Source organism: Primulina huaijiensis, chromosome 11, assembly GCF_012295235.1.
Source record: "Primulina huaijiensis isolate GDHJ02 chromosome 11, ASM1229523v2, whole genome shotgun sequence".
Taxonomy (NCBI): domain Eukaryota; kingdom Viridiplantae; phylum Streptophyta; class Magnoliopsida; order Lamiales; family Gesneriaceae; genus Primulina; species Primulina huaijiensis.
The window spans coordinates 16917491-16928751 of record NC_133316.1 but is presented as its reverse complement, the minus strand read 5'-3'; the positions used below and the strand labels follow the sequence as shown (position 1 = coordinate 16928751).

General features: G+C 31.9%; 1 long non-coding RNA gene across 2 annotated transcripts; it reads left to right on the top strand.

Annotated features, from left to right (window-relative positions):
• Positions 1–2464: 2464 nt before the first annotated feature.
• Positions 2465–3236, top strand: LOC140987351 (uncharacterized). Of its 2 annotated transcripts, none has more exons than XR_012177104.1 (3): positions 2465–2707; positions 2821–2923; positions 3182–3236. It is a non-coding gene; the product is annotated as an uncharacterized lncRNA (long non-coding RNA). The 2 variants fall into 2 exon arrangements; XR_012177105.1 differs by having other exon boundaries at positions 3166–3201.
• Positions 3237–11261: the final 8025 nt, after the last annotated feature.

Genomic DNA, 11261 nt, shown 5'->3' with positions numbered 1-11261 from the left:
TGAGCCGAAGTCATGAGAGTTCCACATATTACACATCAAATATTTCAGTGGAAGTCACAGTTTTCCCATGCCTCCTTAATAATATGAACCGCACACTGACAGCGGGTATCGTTCATTATACAACCACCGTTGATGAAAGACATGAAAATATTGAAATTTCTTTTCATTTTTATTTTAAAAAGCTTGATATAAATTTAGATCCAAAATCAAGGATTTTAATTTTGAAATTCAGTCTCATCGTTAATTTAAAAATCTCAGGCCATGTTTGTTTGTATGTTTTTCGGATTATGCAACTCTTGTTATTATATTAAAATCATAATATTAAATATTATCAACGAATCATGTATATTTAAAATTTATTAGTAACCATCATAATTAAAAATAAATTAACAAGTTAAATAAATATTTTTATTTAATTTTAATTAATTCATTAATAATTAAATTTCTTGTAAAACAATTTTACCATAAATAATTAATAATCTAATTGTTCATTATTTATTTTATAAAAAAAATCTATAATTTTATCAAAAATTTATTTCATAGATAAATCCGATAATATTTTCATAAAATATCAATTTTGTCCAATTTTTTTTGAAAATTCAAAAAATCGTCTCGGGCCCACTTGCACTCGAGCCCAAGGGACATTAGTTTTAATATAATGTATGCATGTATCGAGTGACAAAACACATTAATATGTATTTAATTTATATGAATAGTTTAATATTTTCTTATAATTTTTTTTTTTTTTGTTTTGATTTTTTTAAAAAAAATTGTTTTGGCAATGAGTTTAATGAGGTATCTTTGAAGAAAAAATTCGTTCAAACTTAACAAATCACCATCATTTCAAATCGAAGTACAACCTAAAAATCTAATCAATTATACATCAACGGAAGTGGACATGCATCGAATTTTTGGTGTTTAAATATTAAAATAAGTTTTTTATCATACAATTTTGGCAAGATTTAAGATATCTTGATGGCAATTAAAACTGCTATCCAAAACATAGATAAGATGGAAGTTATGAGAAAGGCAAAAACTTGTGTGAGACGGTCTCACGAGTCGTATTTGTGAGACGAATCTCTTATTTGGGTCATCCATAAAAAATATTATTTTTTATGCTAAGAGTATTACTTTTTATTGTGAATATGGGTAGGATTGACCCGTCTCACAGATTAAGATCCGTGAGACGGTCTCATATGATACCCACTCTATGAGAAATCGTGTGAAGTTTTTAAAAATGTTGACTATTGTAATATAATTTATTTTATTACTATTTTTTTTATTATTATTATGTTATTATTTTATCTTGGTGTTAATTTTGGAATATATATCAATAAAATATACCAAATTCGTTTTTTCAACACCTGTTAGTTTATTAGATAGAAATTGATGATATATATATACACATATTACATAATTATTGTTATGATATGTATGATTGTTATATATGGTTTGTTTGGTCCTATTTGTACACGTATTTATCCGAGCAAGATTTTGACATGTGTTTTGTTTGCACGGATAAGATCGAATTTTCCTATATAGATGATTGAGAAAATAGATTTTCCAACATCTGTATATCTGCGTTATGTAATTGTATCCTATAAATAGATATTCACCATTTAAGTATTGTTCCAACTATTTTTTTTTATAATTTATAATAATTATTATCGAAATATCTTCAACTATAAATTTAAATATGGGTTATTTGCATTTATCTCATCTATATTATATTATTAATTGTGAGATTTTTAGAGTAACTGTATTAGAGGACACCAAAATATTTAATTAATTATCCTTCTTCTCTTACTAAAAACATAATCAAGTCACTCCATATTTTATATAAAAAAAATCTAAACAAAAATTCCTTTCTAAATCAAACAAATATTCTAAATTGAAAATAATTTCATGTTAATTTTTTTAATGAAATTTGATCAAATTAAAAATAATAATAACACATGTAACGTGTGTACATTTTTTACTAGTTTACATTTTATGTATTTGATACCCATATTCCTTATCAAGTGTTCAAATTATTACATACAATTAGAGATGAAAATTTTCCTTACGGGTTCGGGGCTCTATGAGGAAACCCAAAACAGGGACGGGAATCTCCATTTTTTCGGGTTCAGAGATTTTTTAAAATCTCTGAAATAGTTCGGACAAGTATGGAGATATTGTCCTAATCCCCGAAATCACCTCAAATAATATTATCACTAATAATAATAAGTTTTGTTTCAGAGACTATTTCGTCCTAGTTCATTAATATTTTTGAAATGAGAATGATAATAAAGATTATGATTTGATTTCCAAAGCTCCTCGAACCTGAACAAACGGAGATCATGATGAGTACCAGAGCGAGGATAAAATTCCAAAACGGAGATGAGATGACAAACTTACCCGGATGGTTCCATTGCCATGTCTACATACAATGGAGATGAATGCTAAAACATTAAGTATAGGAAGCAAATTACCTATTTAAACATACACAGTGGATGGAAATCGTAAATGATAATATTTAAGGGACCAAAGTGAATTTCTGGAAGAATAAAAGGGTACGGGTTCTACGAATACCCAGCCCACAAGTTGAATCTGCTTCAATTCTCCGATCGCCGATGTACACGATGGTGCTTCACGGCTGTTAGGGTTTGCCAGCTGATGCTTATGGACATACGGTCCTGGTAGTTTTGCTGCTCCTATTTCCTGTGGGGTACGTACGAGTTTTTAACATGAGCTTTCGTGTTTGAATATCTCAAATATTTTATGATTCGACTTAGTTTGTGGATATTTTTTAGTTTTTTCTGTACGCAAATTTTTGTACAGGTTATTTCCAAGCATGATTTGAGATTTACAAAAATCGTAGATTTTACCTAGAGGCAGGGACTGAACAGTGGGAGCAAGTGGCCAGTGGCCATTGAATGAAAAAGTATTGAAAATTTTCGTGTAATCTTTGGTACTGTGCGTTGGAGATCGGAATGGAAACTTTTTGAATGCCGAACTTGTGCTTCTGCTTCAATCATTTGCTTTATTGCTTGTCCTTGTTTTAAATAATGCCATTAACTGATCATAGGATTCCAATCTTGTCTCTGTCGAATCTAAATCTTTTACATGAAATTTCTAGCTGGATGATCCCACGCTAATGCATATCAGTTTCATAATTTCATTAAGATTGATGGACTTGCAGAGGGAAGATTCAATTTTTCTGGATTTGGGAAAGATTTTCAGAGCCCAAGTGTTGACTTATATTTGGAAAAATGCAAAATGACCAGTATACTGATACCTTTGGAATGGATAAATCTATTGTGTTGTATGTTGGCAAGAAAGAATCAGCTGATGATGATTTGGCTCGGAGGCTAAAGAATCGAGAAAGGCAACGAAGATATAGAGAAAGGAAGCGTCATGAAGCCAATCTCAAGAAGGCATCGACTGTTGATCAAGCAACTCCCCTTCATAACATGCAGGCGCCCACTGAATTGCAATCTGTGCCTGTTCAAGTCAATGTTTTGGTAAATTTAAATTCCCCTGCCCGTGTTCGTTGTCGACGAGATTGGAAGAAAGATGCTAGGAGTGCTTATATACGAAAGAAACAAGAAACTGGATCACTTGTCCCTGATAACTCAAAGACGACGACTCTGGACGGAACTCCAGCTCCCATTTCTCAATCTGATTTTAGCGCCCAACACAATAATCCAAGTCATAGTTCGAGATCGAGCAAGAGAAATTGGAAAGTCGAAGCAAGAAACAAGAAAACATTAGAATGAAAGAAACCAAATTATTTACAGGGTGTGTGTACACACACCTCTAACTTATTATCTGTATGTGAGTTATATTTTACAATGTTGGTGTTCATTTTTATCTGGTAATGGCTATTACTCTTTTATTTCAATTAATGATTTTCAGTCGTTTGCCTTTGCAGGTGGTCTGTAATTTAGTCGATGAACAAAATACCGAAAACGAGGAATCACTAATGTTGTAACAGGTTTTATCTAATTAATGATCTATCTTTAATATTTGTATTCAACATGCATAGCCTGTTTTCACTTCCAAAGGCTGTATTTTAATGGGATTTTATCTAATGTGCCTTAAGTGGACTGATTCAATTGGTTCCATGTTTATGACGATGTTTCAAAAGTGCCTTTCGTAGCGGTTTACCAATTTTTTAAATGAAAAAACGCAACTGAAATATTTGATAAATTCAATAAATCTGTCATGCAGATCTAGACTAAAAATAACGGCCACGTGAAGAAAATTACCTCTAGCATTACTAAGACAAAAAGATAGGTTATTTGAAGCTATTTTAACCAAAATCATCCAAGAAACTTTCTTGATCAAACCAACTCAACGGATTACGAAGTTATTTATCAAGAACTTCATTTAAGTATGATTCCAGGTGCATTTGTTAAGCCTGTAGGTGCATTTGTTAAGCCTCTACTATGCTCGTGCAGAGTTTCTGCTGATGTTATGTCTTTTACGCTATTGTTAGACAAAGTTGTAAATGGCTGGAATGACCGCCTTCCGCCTCAGCTGCCTAGGTGGTTGAAATTTTTTTTATTCATGGGTAATTATATATAATCATGGAACGTAATTACAAATAATCATAATTTTTTTATGTATTATATATAATTAAATAATGTTTATGCATAAGAAAGCTTCATACAATATAATACAATTTAGAAAAAGTGCAAATAAATATATAAATGCAAACTAACAAGATAATTAATGTGGTGGCTGATGGCGGAGGCGGCTAGAGACAGTTTGATGTAGGTGGTCGCTGATGGTGGAGGACACTTGAAACCAAAAGTAAATACAAAAGAGTGTGAGATATGTTTTTATTATATCTAGGGTTTTTAAATTGATTGACTTTGACTGATTTTAAAATTATTTGACTTTAACAGTTGATTAGGATTATAAAATCATTGACTATCTCGGTTGCCTCAGCCGCCGCCGCCGCGGACCGCCTATAGAGACCGCATCGACCGTGATCTAGAACACTGTTATTAGATCATATATGTCTCACATATCTTCTATGTTTATCTATGTGCATCTTTGTGTATTTATGGATCGACCGCCATGTAGAACACTGTTATTAGATCATATGAGTTTCACATATCTTCTATGTTTATCTATGTGAATCTCTGTGTATTTATGGATCTTATAAGGACAAACTAGTAGCAAGTGCATCATGCAATTAGTTGAAGTTCATACTAAATTAATTGTGTATTAGATGCACTTGTGACTGTTGGGAAGACAGTTTACTACCCTCGGAACAAAACTTAGTAGAAGTCAAAAGTACTAGCCTACTAGGGGTGTTGAGTGCGGTTTCGTTTGGTTTCAGATAAAAAATCAAACCAAATAAAATTTATCAGTTTTACAAAAGTTCAAACTAAACAAATCTATGAGTTATTAATAACAAACCAAGAAGTCTAATTTGGTTTGGTTTGCTTTGGATAATAATTTTCAGTTTTTGTTTCATAGTGAATTAGTGAGGTTTTATTAACTAGGAAAATAGCAATTGACATTAGATTCAAGGGAAGTAAATGTTTTACTTGATCATATATTACCAGTAAAGTACCATAAATTAGAGTAGTTATGCAGGTTATAAACTTGTGTAGCTTACAAAGCAAGTTGTTGTCCCACCCTAAATTAAATTTTTTTGTGTCTACTTAGTGTCCAAGTCTCATAACTTCAGTCGATCCCTCCCATTATAATTCTAGTTTTCTGGTTCCATGACTGAAAAAATATCCAATGAATTCACATTTAAGAATCACAAATAGATTAATCTTGCTTTGAACTGGACTAGAACTTCTTGTGGTTTGGCTCCATAACCATTTTCTGCATCATCCTGATTTTCCTTGTCATCCTGAAAGAAATGAAAATTACTCACTTGCATAGGTAAAAACATCAGCACAGTTTTTTTTTTTTTTTTTTTAAAAAAACGAACATCAGCACAATTAAGTCTCCTGTAAATGTATGGTATACACGAGCTATCAAGTGCATGACTTACACTTCAAATCGAGGAGACATTCTCTTCTATACTCATTTAATTTCGATCATTGATAATAACAGATTAAATCATATTGAATATTTTTGCATAAAATAATAAAAAAAGTATTGAGAATGGCATAGAAGTAGAAAAAGGTTTTCTATAAATTTGATAACAAGTACATAGTTCACCTTGCTCAGGTTTTCCAACCTCATTTGGTGCCTCATGAAGATCGATTGATGTTAGCGAAGATCATAATCAATTTTACGTTACATCTGAGACCCTCAATTGTTTTTGGGTTCAATGAACTATGAAAAGGATCAAGAATACACAACCATCATTACTGAATGTAGATTTAGATGCTATTGTTGAGCCATTGAGGTAGGAATTGCATACATATCTTTTGCTATCAATCCTAGAGTATGAAAGTTTGTAGACAGTAGCTTCCATTAATCCAAAACATAAATTAATTCATTCAAAATCTCATAATTTTCTGCCAAATTCTTATCCATTTTTGGATTTACTTTCTATATCATCTCCATGATACAATTGCTCACTATATGATGAAGCAAGATCGAGAACCTTTTTCATTTTATGAGAAATTTTAACATTGCCAAAATAACTAGTGATACGCCACTCGAAATATTTGTCAAACTATGTTCTCGAAGTTTTATTTGCCAATGTTTATTTTCTTGAACCAATTTCGCTTGTTTCATGTCATTCTACTGAAAAAAAAGATCTTTCTCCATAGTATATATTTCAATCATATTCTTGATCAAACTAAGTTCATGAAAATATTGATTTGATGTGATAAATAAAGGCCCGGAAATCATTGTTGTTAGCGAGCGCTTCTCGCCTTGAGACGACCCTTCTGCGCCTGGGTATATACCTAGGCGCAAGGGCTTACTATTTGAAGCCTACTCAGCTTTTTCTTTTCTTTTCTTTTTTTTTTCTTTTTTCTTTTTCCCCAAATTTAAGAGGAAATGAAAGAAGAAAGCACCCAAAACCATGAAGAAAATAACTCGCCCAAGGTAAATCATATATTTTTTCTTTTTTATAAACAAAATTTAATTGAAGCTTTATTTCCTAAATTATTCGAAAATTACATATATAGATAGATAGGAGCTATAAACTAGGATCTAAATTGTCAATCAACCTTAAACTAAAATCTAAATTGATCGACTCGACAAATTAGTGGAGAAAATCCCTGCATTTACTATGGTAAAAAAGAAATTAAAAGCAATAAAGAGTAGATTTCTTAACTACACAACATACTAAAAATAAAATATCAACAATCTAGATAAATAAAATAAAAGGCAGAAATCTACTAATAACGAAAGATTCGCTTACTGCATGCTAAAAATATACACTTTGCCATGAAATAGCAGTAGTATTGTGTATAATATATTTTTGGGCAGCTAAATAGCAGTAGTATATTGTGATATAATATATTTTTGCGTAGCTTAACTATTTCAATAATAGTTTTTTGTAATATTAAAGTAGTAAATAAATATACTTTTCTAAAATTTAATAGTACGCCTTGTTTCAATAAGGTGCACCTCGCCTTACGCCTCATGCTCCATGACTCTTTTGCACCTTAACAACTATGCCAGAAATACAATATGAAAATATTGTAAGGGTATGGATCCAAAAGAACACAAATGACTCGTATAAGATGGAGAATGATCCCTTTTTTAGTAGAATGACAAATTTGATAAAAATATATGATCAAAACATATCAAAACGTGTCCTTGATCCATTTCGATGTTCATTGAACCCAAAATATAGTTAGTCTCATTTTTACATGGAATTGGTTTCAATCTTTGCTAATAATGATTGATACCGAGGATCACTTCACTCCAAGCCCTTAACTCTTTCCATGAGCCTTTTCCTAGCTCAGATGAACCACACCCCACCCCACCCCCTACCCTATCGCCTTTTTAGGGCTTAACGTGGGAGTTCTTTGCAGTCTAAGGCTCATAAGAAAGAGAAGAGATTCGTGCCTGCCTTCCCACTAGGAAGTCAGTCGCTGCTTCTCATGATCATGATTCTTTTCTATTCCTTTAGGCTCTTTAAAAACAAGAAATTCTCGTTTCATACCCAGTTTTACACCCTTCTCATACTATTTTTATGCCCAGTTCTTCATACTTCTCAAACTATTTTATTATATTGTGCAGAAATACTAAAATGTACATGAATTTAATGTCATCGAGGATAGAAGTTAGAATAGTAGATGAATGCTTCCTATTTTGAAGTGTAAATGGTTGACTAGATAGCACATATTCATTAAGCTTCTGTAGGAGACTTTGCTGTGCTCTTATCTTAGCAAGTGAGTGGTTTGTTTTTCACTTCCAGGATGGTTTAAAAAATGGTCATGGAGCAAAAGCATGGGATATTCTAATCCAGTTCAAAAGAAGATGCATTTATTTGTGATTTTAAAATGTGAAACAATCAACTGTCTTGCTATTCATAAAAAAAAAAAAAAAGAATGGGAGGGATTGTTCGGATTTGTGATATATTGAGACACTTATTGGATACATGAAAATTGTTAATTTAGTTCAACAGATAAACTAATCTGTGAGTCCAAAATCTGTAACCTACACTAGTTGTACCAGATTGTACTTGAACACCTGAATATGTACTTATTTTGTTATTTTTACTTTCCATGTATTTGTAATTGATACTCTTTAGCACAATCAGGAACACGGTAGCTTCGATGCTACATGTGGGGCACTGCCCCCACATGATTTGGATGGACAAGATTCACACACATATGATTTTAAAAAAATTAGTGGACCCCATGTATGTGTGGCTAAATTTGGGCCTTTGATTCTATCATGGGGTAGTGTCCTTACATGTAGGATGGAATCAACCCAGGAACACATGGTTATTGGCATATTGCTACTAAATTTTTCAACAGCATTTTAGAAGCCGACAGCAGGCAAATCTGCTAACACCCCTAGTGATGTAAATACAAAACTTCTACATGTTGAATCCATATTAAAAGCAAAACCCCCCACACTCCTTTGTAAATTTTCTTTTTTAGAAGGCAAAGTCAAATCTTTATTAGTTTTATTCAAACCCAGAAAACACAATTATGATCAAAATTAAGAAAATCACCATTTTAAGAAAATAATACTTATATTATTTCATGCACCATAAAATTAGAAATCCTTAACATATCAACAATAATTTTTACACAATCACACACCATCAGAGCTAATTTATTCGGCCATCCATCAATCTCATCCCCTAAGCATGGGCCTGAGATCCTCAAAGCTCCAGTCTCTTCTCATGCCGCTGCTCCGGTCCAATCTCGGGGTGTCCGGGCTGGGCTCGAAAGAACAATTTGGTGGAGAAGGTGTTTTGGGGGTAGTTTTTGGCCTAAGATTGGAGCTGCTTCTCATTTCCTGATAGTTGGGCTTGAGCCTGGTCTGTTTCAAGTTTCCTGACCAACTTCTGAAAGGTGGGCCGAAACCGGGCTTCTTGTCGTCCACCTCCTTATTCAATACATTTTCTCCCAAATCTTTTTCTGAATCTACCCTTTTCAGGAAATTCGTGTTCATTGTAGTAAATTCTATAAATGAAAAAAGATGATATATTTACATTAGTTTGGGTTGAGAAATGAGGGTGTGCATTCCGGGAGACCGAAGAAGAGAAATTAATCGGAAGACACCGTGCATATTGAAACACAAGTACTAGATTAAAGGATGTCCATAGAAATTCTTGTGTTTATCTTCGAATGGTTGGTTTTCAAATATATTGTGGTACATTTGATTTTTAGTCAATGTAAAATAATTTTGGTGGACATCCGATAAAAGGGCTTCGCTATTCAGTTTTAAAGTCCGCATGGATAAGTTTTTTCTAACCTTACAATTATAAAATTCGAATTCGATTCGAATTAAGTAGGTTCAAGTTCGAGCTTGATTCGAAGTTCCATTTTTTTTTAATTTTTTGGCTCGAGTTCGGCTCGAAATCTTCGAATCTTTTCGAACAATATTGTTCGGACACTAATGTTCGAGAATAAAAGTTCGAAAGCGCGAAACGTCCGTAAGTTCGAAATATATATTTAATATATAATTATATTATATTAAAAAAATACTAAGGTTCACAAACGGTTTGCCAACTATTGAACAAAAAAATTTGTGTTCGAGTTCGGCTCGAAAAAAGTTCGAATATGTTCGAGTTCGGCTCGAGTTCGATAAATTCGAATACAGATTAAATATTTATCGAATCGACTCGAAAAGTTCGTGAACCGACTAAATTCGTTTACAACCCTAGACGGACCATAAGCCAAGGCTAACCTCACCTCCTTTATGAGTTATATGATGGGCCATATATTGGAATAATAATTTTCTCCGAACTCGATAAATAATCTAATACTTTACATGAGGAGAGTATGAATGAGATTTTTTACCCGATTAAATAATTGGGTGATCGGATATGGAGATTTTCGGGTATGGGGATAAAGACGATTCTTTATTCTTAAATAATCTTGCCCATACCGGATCCGAATTAATATGTTTGTTATGTATTTATTGATACGTGATTTTAGTATTATATTAATGGGCTCTATATTTATCTTTTCTTTGAGCTTAAGCATGTTGGCATACATTAATGGACTTTCGGAGAATTGAATAGGAGCGGAAGATATTCAAAGCTAAGCTATGTGGTTTGATGGATAAAACTCATAAGACTAATTAATTGTTCTAATTGTAAATTAATTATTTTATTGTGATATAAATTGACTGGTTTCTTCAATCTATAAAGTGAAAAAACATCCATATAAATGGCATTTCAATTAAGTCTCAGCATTTACAACTTTAGGCAGGGGTGTTCAAATTCTCTGTTAAATAAAAATAAAAACCGATTAAACCGATCAAAAACAGAATTTCGTTTTGGTCGATTTGGTCAATCGTTTTTTTATAAAAAAAAATATATTGGTCAAATCGGTTTAATTGGTTAGGTTATGATTTTGAACGTAAAAAACGGTTAAACCGATTAAATCGGTAATTTTTTTATATATATAATTATTATTAGGTCGGATCTTTTACAATTTTTTTCTGTATTGAGTTTTAAACATATCTAAAAATAGAGCTTTAAACAAAAGTTCAATTTTATTAATATAAGTTCTAAATCATTATAATTATTCAACAACTTATTTTTTTGAGTGCTTCAATTAAAAAAAAATTTATTCAAGGATTGAAAAAAATAAAAAAAATATAGGTCATTTAAATGATCTACCTAAATAACCAATATTTTATCAGTTCAGTTTAATCTA